This window comes from Cyprinus carpio, chromosome A15, assembly GCF_018340385.1.
Source record: "Cyprinus carpio isolate SPL01 chromosome A15, ASM1834038v1, whole genome shotgun sequence".
In the NCBI taxonomy this organism is placed as follows: domain Eukaryota; kingdom Metazoa; phylum Chordata; class Actinopteri; order Cypriniformes; family Cyprinidae; genus Cyprinus; species Cyprinus carpio.
This window is the reverse complement of record NC_056586.1, coordinates 2,968,739-2,981,491: the sequence shown is the minus strand read 5'-3', so window position 1 is coordinate 2,981,491 and position 12,753 is coordinate 2,968,739.

The window sequence follows — 12,753 nt, the reverse complement described above, 5'->3', positions numbered from 1 at the left end:
GGGATAGTGGAGTTTGATTTTACTGCGTTTACTCTAAAAAATAACTGTGAATTTAATGGTAAAAGACTGTAAAAATGCTACAGTAAAAACCTGTTTAAAGGTTAACAGTAAATTCCCCTACTATATATGGTAAAAAACTGTATGGACTTTACATGTAATTTTATAGTAAATGACTGTGATTTTAACGGTAAAAAAAACTGTTCATCACTACCTGCTTTTGGTGGTTACCAGTGTATTACAAAGGTACAAAACAGATTTCAGTACTTCAGTAAGTTGGTATATTAATATATATATCAGTTAAATTATGGTATTAAACCTGTACATTTTAAGGTAAAAACCGTTAAACCTAAAATGGTGTTACCGTATTTTTTACGGTAAAATCCGTTAAACCTAAAATGGTGTTACCGTATTTTTACGGTAAAATTCTGGCAACCACAGCTGCCAGTTTTTTACCATATATTTTTCCGGATTACTTTTTACAGTGTGAAGCCTTTAATCCTGGTAAGAAAAAAGATTTTATCTTGATAGCAGAGTTCTTCAGTATTGACATTACAAGAGATGTTACAAAGCAAGTGTTTAAGGATAACCAGTTTAAGAACTTGGTAGATGAGGGGTATTTTTCCCTAAAGAGTCTGAGGACAGCGTTGCAGTTCAATCTGAAGCTGCAGTGGAAACCGCAGCCGAAAATGTGAATCTCAGCTCTGACTCGTGTTGTGCCTCATGATCCTAGAATAGTCTTAAAGTTATAGAAAAAGATCTTATGATTAGAAAAAACAGGAATGTGAGGCAGAAATTATTAGGTTTCAGGTAGTAGAGAGACAGGCTGATTGAGATATCTAATTACGTAAATTGAGCCATGTTGCTTGCTGCTGTTTTTTCGTCCACTGACCTCAACCCATGCCTTGGTCTCTCTTTGGCTGTAGCTTGTCGCGACACTTGACACCACGTGATGTCGAGTCAGTTGACTGGTCCTGATATTAAGCATGCTAGATATTCGTTTTTGGCATCAGCGACAATCAGCGAGCCTCTTTGATTGCATCTCATTGAATAGTTCACACATACATAGCAAATCCCCAGTGTTAATATTTAACACTCTGAGTGTGGACTCATATAACACCGAAGTAGTGTTAAAAGTAACACTGAAGCAGTGTTGAAGTTAATGAGATAATTAGGTGTTTGATTGAGTGATGATTCACTATTATTGAAGACACCTGATTTTAACAAGCTGAATCACCAAAAAATAAAATCACAATTTGTGTGTCACCATTATAGTGGTCAGTATTAGCTTTTAGTTTGGGATCTTGACCCTTAAGTGCTTAACTTTAGGTTTTGTGTGGTTGTGGGTAACTGAGTTATAACAGACAGACCCGAGGGAAGTGTGATCATGTGTTGTCGGTTGTGTTTTGGGTCTGAATACTTGAGTTGGATTGTCTTTATTTATTACATAAGTTAAATTAAAAATACAAGACCTTGCATTTTGGCCTAATCAGACAGATGCTTTTAAAAACATAGTTACAGCTACATAATAAATAAGTTTTTATTTAGACGACACAGACATCAAAAATCAGCGTGAGCATCACAACAATGGTGACCATCAAAAAAAGCATGTTATAGCCAATAAAAACTCATCATTTTTTTGCCGTTTTTTATGTGACTTTTTAGTATTTAGTTTTGTGATGTTCAGAGTTGATCTGTTGATCTGAATATGCTGTTTGTCACCGTTGTTGAGATTCATACACTGATTCTTGATGTCTGTGTGTGCCTAAAATAATGAATCTCGAAAAAGAAATCAGAACACTTTGCAAGGGACCCTTACAAAACGTATAGCAGATACAGACTTCTTCACTGTGGCATCAAAAGTTGTTATATTCAATCAAGGAAATATAACTCAGAGAAAAGGCTCTGAATGAGTTTTCAATGATTCAACAGACATAATAATTACATTAAAACATAATCATCACAACCTGATGACTTTTACTCTTGGCTTATCTGTCTGTTATAACTCAGTTATATCAGCCAAACAAAATTTTATGTTAAAAAGTCAAGTGTCAAGATCCCAACTAAAGCAAACACTGACCACTATAATGGTGACACAAAAATTGTGGGTTTTTCTCGTTTAGTGATTCTGCTTGTTAACATCAGGTGTCCTTCAATAATGGTCAATCATCACTCAATTAATCACCTAATTATCTCATTTAACTTTAACACTGCTTCAGTGTTACTTTTAACACTACTTCGGTGTTTATATGAGTCCACACTCAGAGTGTTAAATTAAAGGAACACTCCGACTTTTTGGGACTTTAGCTTATTCACAGTATCTCCCAGAGTTAGATAAGTCCATACATACCTTTTTCATTTCTGTGCGTTCTGTAAGTGTTTATTTGACGCACACCACCGCTAGCCTAGCTTAGCACAAAGACTGGATGTGAATGGATAATGCTAGCATAGTAATCCCCAATAAGTGACAAAATAATGCAAACATTTTCCTATTTACATGTTGTGATCTGTATAGTCCACAGCGTGTACAAATAACAAGGCTATATGAGACAGAGACCATTTTTAATCGTATAAATATTACTGGGGACTATATTTCTCACTAGGCGTAGAGCACAGCTTACGTTACTTGGGCGAGTGGCTACTTGGGCGGAGTGATTAGCGCAGCACTCGAGACGCGCGTGGTGAGGAGCAGAGAGTTCGCTCAGAGTTGGAGTAATAGAGTCAGCAATTACTAGATGGTACATTTATAGTGTACAAATCATGGGTGTTCGCTGTATTTGTAAAGAGCTGCGACAATAAACAGGGGAGACCAGGTAATACTATGATGTTTCATAGAATGTCCAACCAAAACGCTGACCTAATGAATCGATGGCTACTTGTTCTGGGTATAGTTACAAACACACCTGTAAACACCATCACGAAGTATTTTCGTTTGCTCTGAACATTTTACTGTAGACGACTATTTTGAAAAAATGCAAGTTGCCACACGGACCATGAAACGTGTGCTAAAGGATACAGCCATCCCATCGATAATAAAGACAGGACAAATTGGATCACCTGTTGCTGCGGTAAGTGTTCCGTATGTTTTGAGATGACTAACATTAGCCATACTGTAACAGTGCCATGCTAATGTAATATAACCTTAGTAGTGACACTATTACGTGAATAGGGGCTCCGTGTATCCCCTTTATTGTTATTATTGTGTTGTCATGAACACACTGTAATCGCTCAATAACAAATGAGCGGCCGCGCTAAATGTAATTCTCAGATACTAATACATGGTTCAACTTGCTAATGAATTGGGAGGGGGATGGCAGTTTTTCTTTTTTTAGAAAATGTTTGTGAAATAGTAGGCTAACGTTACTGTCTGTGGGTTCATTGTGCAAAAACTATTTTGCCTTTTGCTATTAACAACCTGTCTTTGTTCCCCCTATTCTTGGCTATTGTAATGCAATTATCTAACATTACTGTATTATATGCTTGTGAATATATTTGGTCAGCTGTAATAAATTTCATTTCAAATATATCAATTCCTGTAATAATTCTTTATACATTTCTCGTATAATTTATTAATCAGGATGAGATGAGTTGTTCTACAGCACTTTGTAACTCCTCGTCTGTTTATCCTGGCTCAAAACTATATGGGTTCTGGATCTTGGGTTTGATACACAGTAAAATTCCTCTGAGTCTGACAATTTCCTCAAAGTCAGCCATGATCACGAGTTCACATCTAGCTAGTTAGTCACGTTTGTTTTGTTTACGGAACCATCAACAGGGCATCTCGTGTGCTGCGCTAATCACTAATCCGCCCGCCCAGTAGCCACTCCGCCCAAGTAACGTAAGCTGTGCTCTACGCCTAGTGAGAATATAGTTCCCAGTATTCATACGATTAAAAATGGTCTCTGTCTCATATAGCCTTGTTATTTTGTACAACGCTGTGACTATACAGATCACTCACATGTAAATAGGAAAATGTTTGCATTATTTTGTCACTTATTGGGATTACTATGCTAGCATTATCCATTCACATCCAGTCCTTTGTGCTAAGCTAGGCTAGCGGTGGGTGCGTCAATACACCTTACAGAACGCACAGAATGAAAAAGGTATGTATGGGACTTATCTAACTCTGGGGATACTGTGAATACTGTTAAAAGTCCCCAAAAAGTCGGAGTGTTTCCTTTAACACTGGGATTTTTGCTGTGTAAAGATTGCCCGAGCGCCAATCACCCCGCTGATTTTCCCACAATCACAGAACGACCTGTCGGCGAGCTCTTTGACTTGCAAATCGGCTTAAAAATCTGTAGTGTGAACTAGATAGATTAAACAGACTTTCCATCCTGGGCGATCCAGTCTTGGTTCTACCTCCAATCAGACTGAGTGCTGCCTCTGATGCCTCTATTGCCACTGTGGAGTAGTGGCAAGTTACTCCTTAGAGGAAGATGTTTCCAATTTCCCCTACTCACTAGAAGAATTCTGCTATACTGCAAGATCCCCCACATTTTCGTTCTCATTTGTTCTGATGAACAGTTTAAAGACCTTAACCATTTAGTGTGTGCCTTTCCTACTTTTTTAGTGATGTGTCAGTTGAACAGGTTGAACTACAGTACACTACTAACTGTTTTCATGAGACTGATGTCGGTGATGCTGTGATAGCATGATCTTGAATCTGTTGTGTTTTCTGCTGATCTCTCTGGTCATCTCATGAATTCTGCCTCGGACAAGCAAATCTCACTTTTAAAATGATGATTCAGACAAACAGACAATTTCATCAATTCAACCATCTGTAAAAACTTATTCTGGGAGAAGTTTTGTTCAATGTTTACTATATTTAACACTTAAACTTTGGATGTGCTTCTGTTTACTGTATTTGTTTTGTTTTTCTTTCTTAAAATCCTCTTAAACTAGTGCATGCTGTTGTGTAAGAATAAATGTTTTATATCTTTAAAATAGTTTTTACACCTTTTTTGTTATTTTGTTCTCATTTTGTTTTTACAATTTGATCTCTTTGATTGACCATAAAGCATCCCCCACCCAGTCATAAATCTTATTTAATGTACTTAGATAATAATTACAAAATATTATATATATTTCCATAGAGTGCTACATTTGATCATTCAGTCACACAGTCATATGTTAAGAAACCAAGGAGAGGACGGTTTCATGATCAAACTTTCAAACATTTGGCATCTCTGAAAAGCCCCTAAAATTATGGGCTTGTATGGGTCTCAGAGAAATTCACAATATGTTAATGTCCTCTACAGAGGAAGAAAAAATGCCCAGCCTGGAGTATATCCGAGTACCAGTTGCAGTTCCGGATGTGCGGTGACTTATTACACAGGTTTTCTCTGACGGAAATCAACACAGCTGGTTTTGTTCTGAGAACCAAAGACACTCCTCCACTGTGGGCTAATGTGTATAATGTGGGTGTGCAAATGTCCCTGTGCTGCACGACACAAGAGGAAACATCATCTGTCCGTCAATTCCCTTCACTTTCTTGTGAGGGAACACAAGGTTTCGGCTAACCTGTGTGTCGTTGATTAGTGTTGTTTGTTGTATTTATATGATGTGTTTTTATCAAGCTGTGTCACATTGTGAGAAATATCATATAATATATCTTTCAGAGGTCAAACACTTTCATAACTTTTAACTTATATCCCTGACTCAAATAATCAGTTTACTAACAGCAAACTTCTCAGAATAAGAGTTAGATGAGCTCTGATGATCCTGAATTGTCTTGTTAAATGGAATGTTGATGGTTTTGAGGCTCATCAGGTATAAACAGAGCTGCCTGAAAAGACCTCTTTTCTTTATTATAATGTCAATGAGTTCCTGTTTTCCCACCTCATTTATTATTTCTTATGTCTTCAGACCTTCTGTAACTAACTGCCACTTTTTCATTGGTGTCAGCAGACTGAGGGTTTTTGTTGTGTTTTTTTTTTTTTTTAAGCAAAATAATGCTTATTTTCAATACAGTGAACATCTTTTCAATATGTGTTCAATCATCCATTACAATCAGTTCTATTTTTAACAATTGAACATGTAAGAACAATTTCACGCTAAGTTTTCAACACAAAGAGGAGACAAAATTCACCGTAGTAGTTCCACACTGTAAAACCCAAAAGTATACACTGTAAAACCGAGGAGCGTCTCAAGCTGCAAGCCCTGTGGTGGACGATCCAACAACCGCGGCCCACATCCAGTGTGACGTCACAGACCACGCCCATGTCAAAATACGTCACATTCTCTCAATCATTTTGAAACAGGAAGAAGCATCGATAAGAAGATAAATTTGTATTGTTTGCCAACCCGTCTAAAAAAGAGCTGTGTTGGCGAGGGGGGAGTTTGCCGTTCGGTAATTAAAAAAAATATCTTATTGGTCTTTACAAAACGTTTTACACCTTTCAAGAACGGTGCGTCAGAATGATTTGTGTAAATGAGAGAATGGTAAATAACACGGGATAGCATGTGCAGGAAACACCAGTAAGTAATTTTAATTTTTCAACTTCACACAGGCACATGTTATTGCTAGCAAACAAATATACTTATATATGTGTGTGTGTGTGTGGTTTTGTTTGGTGGGTGGGTGTTCGATTTTTGAGTGTTTTATGTTGGGGGGGGGGGGGTCTATGTATCCACACATGTATGTATATATTATATGGTATATCTTGTTCGTGGCATAAAGCATGCGTAGGAAAAAGGAAAAACACACAACACAAATACATACATGACCGACACAAGGGGACATACAACTGTGTAGTAGATAAATAGACAGATAGATAGACATAGAAGAGCACAAGTCTTTACAACATAAAAATCAATTAGTGAATCACATAACACATAACACTCATCTCACCCACTTCTCAGACACACACAACTTCATCCCTCTCACACAGATGTACTCCACACTGCCCATATGTACTTACCTGCCCCCCCCCCCCCCCCCAACACAACCACACACACACACACACACACACACAAAACACTCACATACATATGACATCTTTAATGATAAACTCTGATCACAGTACCCATGCACAGTAATATGGTTGGGCAACCGCATCATTTCACAATGTCTTTCTGGATAACTCTGTGTATGTCACAAATTATCTTTGTATTCTTCTGTATTAACGAAAAGATCACCTAATGTTTGTTTGTCATGTTTTACAGCATTCTATGGACACATTTTCAGTCCAAGCCTGAATGCAGGGCAGTTCTCTCCCTCTCCGGTTAAGGGGTCCCTGCTGCAGTTTTTCACCAGTAAAGAAAATTACTTGTTACAGTTCACTTGAAAGGACCACATAATCCATGCAGTGGTGCATGGAGGTATGGTGAGAGCATTTCTTTAAGATATTGATTGATTTTTTGTGGTTTAAAATCATAAATATGTTTTGTAGAAATGATGAGGTAAATAATTTTTAGTGGACACATATACCCCCAACACTTATGTATTCTCTATTTTTAACAGGGAGCGCCAAGAGGACATAAAAGGGGAAGTTTGTAAGGGACATTGGTTCCAGCGTGGTACAGAGTCATCGTGGGTTATTCTGTGGGGAGGTGACAGGGCCTGCCGTTCTCCAGATGGACAGTAAAAATCAACAGAATGCCCATCAAAGACTACCTGGAGGGAGAATCGGAGGATATATTAAAGCAAGGAATCTCTCTGTGTAGTCCTATGTATGTATGTGTGTGTACTGCATGTCAAGAACGTTTATCTGATCATTCAGCTGCTCATTCAGCTGATCATTCAGCTGCTCAGACTTTATAATATTTGGAGCATACCTTTTGTTAAACACAACCAGTCAAAAGTTTTTGAACAGTTAGATTTTTTTATGTTTTTAAAGAAATCTCTTCTGCTCATCAAGCCTGCATTTATTTAATCGAAGTACAGCAAAAACAGTCCAATTTTAAAATATTTGTATAATATTTTTGCTATTTAAAATAACAATTTTCTATATTTCTATTAAAATGAAATTTATTCCTGTGATTTCAAAGGTGACTTACTCCAGTCACATGATCCTTCAGAAATCATTCTAATATGCTGATTTGATGCTCAAAAAACATTTTATTTTTATTATGTTAATACACTGAAGACTGGAGTAAATGATGAAGAAAATTCAGCTTAGATCACAGGAATAAACTGCATTTTAAAATACATTCAAATAGAAAGCAGTTCTTTTAAATTGTAAAAATATTTCACATATTATTTTTTGCTGTGTTTTGGATCAAATAAATGCTGGCTTGGTGAGCAGAAGAGACTTTAAAAAAAATAATAAAAATCTTACTGTTCAAAAACTGGTGGTGATATTATTATTATTATTATTTTTTATTTTTTTTTTTTGTAAATTGTACATGTAATTATTTTTGTAAAATAATGAATATAAAAAGATACCCAATGAAACAATGGATGCCTTTTTTTCATTCATCTTTAAGTATTGGAGGACCTGGACATGTTTTCATATCAAGTTGTGATGAACAAGGCCTGAAGGTCAATGTCATATTACTTATATAATCTATCAATGCAATCTTTATACAGCCTAAGTATGTGTAGCCTACTGCATATGGGGAACTGTTGATTCTATCATTCAAATGTTAATCTTTTAAAATTAAATGACAATTATACAATACCAACTTTTACAATATTTTTGGATACTTTTACAATACCAAAATCTAATTGTCCCCTTTAAATTTGATGCATTTCAATTTTGCCTTGGGTAGGTCAAAATCGTTTTTTTAATAAATGTGATTTATCTCATTACATAAATGAACTAGGTAAGGTTTTAAAAGTTTTAATTGACAATTAGCCTACTTTATATTCAACATAAGCGTCCTTTAGGAGCTGTTATGATGACGAAATCAGCTTCCATATATTAGACATATTAAATATATATTAGATTTAAGTTGTGCCATTTTAACCTAGACATCCTTTACAAAAATAAGAACGTGTATTAGTAAAACGAAGGACAATATTATTTTATTTAGATCCCATTAACTTCCATAAATTGCTTCAACATACTTCCGGGTTTCCAGGTACGGGGATGGGGAAATCACATGAGGAGACGTATTTGATATGGGCGTGGCTTTTGTTTACGTCACACTTGGACGTGGGCGGGTTTGTGTCGGGATGGGCGTGACTTCTGACGTCACACTTGGCTGTGGGCGGGGTTGTGTCGGGATGGCGTGACTTCTGACGTCACAATTGGATGTGGGGCGGGGTTGGAAGTCCATCGCGGGCTGCAGCGAGCCCTACTTGGTAAAACCTGACAAGTCACAGTAACTCAAAAGAAAAAAAACCGTTTGAGTAAACAGATTGCCTTTTACTTAAACCATGTAAGTTTTAAAAAAACTTTGCAATTATTAATCAAGTGATTAATTAAGTGCTGATTGAGCTTTAGTGATGAACAGCTGCTGTTAACAAACAGCATCACCAGCTCCACTTATTAATACCAGACTGACTTTATTTCTGTCAGACGTCTACAGAAGATCTTATTGAGAATTAACTAAGGTTTAGATGTTGATTTATTGTTTCATTTGAAGTAACCATGTTAGAGATCAGTGTTTGCTTTAGTTGGGCTCTTGACCCTTTGATTTCTGTCTTAGATTAATTTTTTTTTTTGGATGTTGTAACCATGTGTTTTTGAAACATGTTTGTTATAATTCAAAAAACCCAGAGAAAATATGATCTGGTATTGGTTGTTATACAGCATATTGGTGATGATATACTGGAGATCTCCAAATGGGGGCGGGAACTCCAAAACGGGGTGGGAGCTCCAAAATAGGGCGTGGCTTCCTCCCATTGACAGACAGGCATATGAACACGCAAGCGCAATTTTTTCCCCCCCAATCAAACTTAAGTGCAAACGCCCCGCCCCATAACTGAATTCTAAAGATTTTATTTGGTTGTGTTAATTAAAGTGTTGTTTCCTACACTATGCGATATGAGATCATTCCATAACTCCCCAACTGGACCTCGCCCAATGGCACCTTTTTAGTTACACCCAGCGTCACTACCCCTTTAATTTCGAGCCCCAGGATGCCCCCGTTGCTGAGAAAAAAGCGTTAGAGCTGCGCTGGGGACGGCTCGCGGGAGACCCTCGTGGGTGAGTTCACGTTTAGTATATCATTAGCAGAGGTTCAAACTCCAGTCCGAACATCACTGGCCACAAAGCTTTGGGGGTTCTCTCACAGAGAATATTTATTTAATATAGCATATTTTATTTTATGAAAAAAAATCAACTAGAAACAATGTTTTAATTTATAAAAATTTTATTTTGAGATGTAAGTCAATAACAATTGGCTGGAGCCAGAGCCAATGGTAAAAGTCTTTGCACGAGGAGACCCCACCCCATTTTGGAGATTCTGCCCAATTTTGGAGTTCACGCCCCCTTTTGGAGATCTCCGGCCTGCAGTTATATCTACTTAGAGATCTTACTAAATAGGTGTTCTATAGTCGGTTCAGTTGATTACATTGAAAGATATTCAAAAAGTCAGTAGTTGTTTCATAATCAGTTTAATATAAAAGACTTTCTAAAACAGTTTTGGTCTTCTATGATTGTCAATTAGTCACACACAGACATCAATAATCCGATATGAACCTTAACAATGGTTACGGAAAAAACATGCTGCAATGCATGCTGGGTACTATTGCAGTACAAAACTTCATCCATGGCTCCCAGCATGCTCTGCTGCATTTTTTTTTTTTTTTTTTTTTTTTTTTTTTTTTTTTATGGTCACCATTGTTGAGGTTCATATGCTGATTATTGATGTCTGTGTGTGACTAAGTGACACCATAGAAAACCAAACTGTTTGGAAAATTATTTATATCGAGTGATTATTGTAGTGTTTTTCGTTTTCTTTCAGGTGAACTCAACTGAATTAAGTTCAGAGTACTCACAACTATTAGTTTTAAAACTTAAATGGGTTTAAAGCAATCGGTTTTTCCCCTCAAAAACGGTTTGAGTAAACCCAACTTGTCATGTTTTTAATGATATTTGTTTATACAAAAGGTTTGAGTTACGTTACTTGTAGAGTTTTACAGTGTGTTAGTTTTAAAACTTAAATGGTTTAAGGATATTTGTTTACTCAAACGGTTTGAGTTAAGTTACTTGTCGGGTTTTACAGTGCAGTATAACTTAACTCAAACCGTTTGAGGAAACCGATTGCCTTAAACCATTTAAGTTTTAAAACTTAACAGTTATGAGTACTCTGAACTTAATTCAGTTGAATAATTTAGAGCAGTCAGTGCATTTTGAGAAAAAAATCAATTAAATCTGTCTGAGGGTGTGTGTGAAAATATTCAGATGTAACCTCCTTTGTGTAATCTTTTAACATTTTCATAAGTAACTGTAATTCAATAACACATTTTTTCTCACCAAATGTATACTGATTTAGTTTACATTTAATTTTGTAATTAACATTCGACAAGCAATTTTAAACAATCGACTTCACTCTGATTGTTTTTTCCCCCCCCAGCAAAATAATGCTTATATCACATCTTTCAATATTTGTTCGTCATCCTTTATTTTATTATTGTTCTATTTTTTTCTAATTTCTTAACACTGAACATGTAAGAACAATTACAAAGTGAGTTTCAAAACAAAGAAGTACAAAAATTCACCGTGGTTCCATGAAACACAACATGAAATAGTGCATCATCCTTATTTGTCACTTTTTATCATAATCACCTAAAACCTTTTCTTATTTTCCACTTGTTCCACTTCTCTTTCGTTCTGAGTCAGCAGATCTTCTCTCCGTTCTCTTCTTAGCAAGAGACCCTATTTCAATGCCTGATTATCAAATGTCACTCACCAAGAGAAATGTGGGGAATTTACTAGCTACTGCAACCGTTTTCTGCTCTTTCTTTGAATGACTGTGACCCTGGAATTTTAGGGGTTATAATAGAAAGCATGGGACGGCATATTTCATAGTTGTAGCTCGGTTTTCTCAAAATCCTTCATCACTTGAATTAAGATGATAATAATAGAATTTTAAAGCACAGTCACCATAAATAAGTTTTTAGCACCACTTTTTACTTTGAGATCGTTCTGAGGTTAAAAACAGATTTAAAATCAAAAGAAATAGTTTAATAGCTATGTTACTGTTTTTGAAATCAAATCTTTGAATAGCTATGACAGGAAACACAGACATCCAACAATAATAAAAAAAAAAAAACATATACATAAACCCGAATAGGAAATAAAACTTATTGTATAAACATTTCCTATTCTGTGTCCTAAAGTCCTAAAACATTGGTGTCTTCATATTTTAGAGCAGTCAGTGCTTTTGAGAAAGAAATCAATTAAATCTGTCTGAGGGTGTGTGTGAAAATATTCAGATGTAACCTCCTTTGTAATCTTTAACATTTTCATAAGTAACTGTAATTCAATAACACATTTTTTCTCAGTAAATGTAACTGATTAGTTACATTTATTTTGTAATTAAATTACATAACCCCATTACATGCAACTAGTTACTCACCAACACTGCCTCTAACTAATCATTAGTCGGATGAATACCTTATTGCAATTAAATTACTTTGCACACTGCTTATAATGTTTTAAAAAATAATCTAGAAAAGCAATGTATCTCATTCATGGAAAGTTTCAGGGGACGTCTAATTAATTATTAAAAGGCATCAAAATCATTATAATATTTCATAGTGTTACATCAGTGCTCACTTTTATGTCCTTTCACTTCATATTTCTCTGTTTGAATTTTGATGTACTGAAAATAAATTTCAACCCTTTTTCCCCTTTCAAC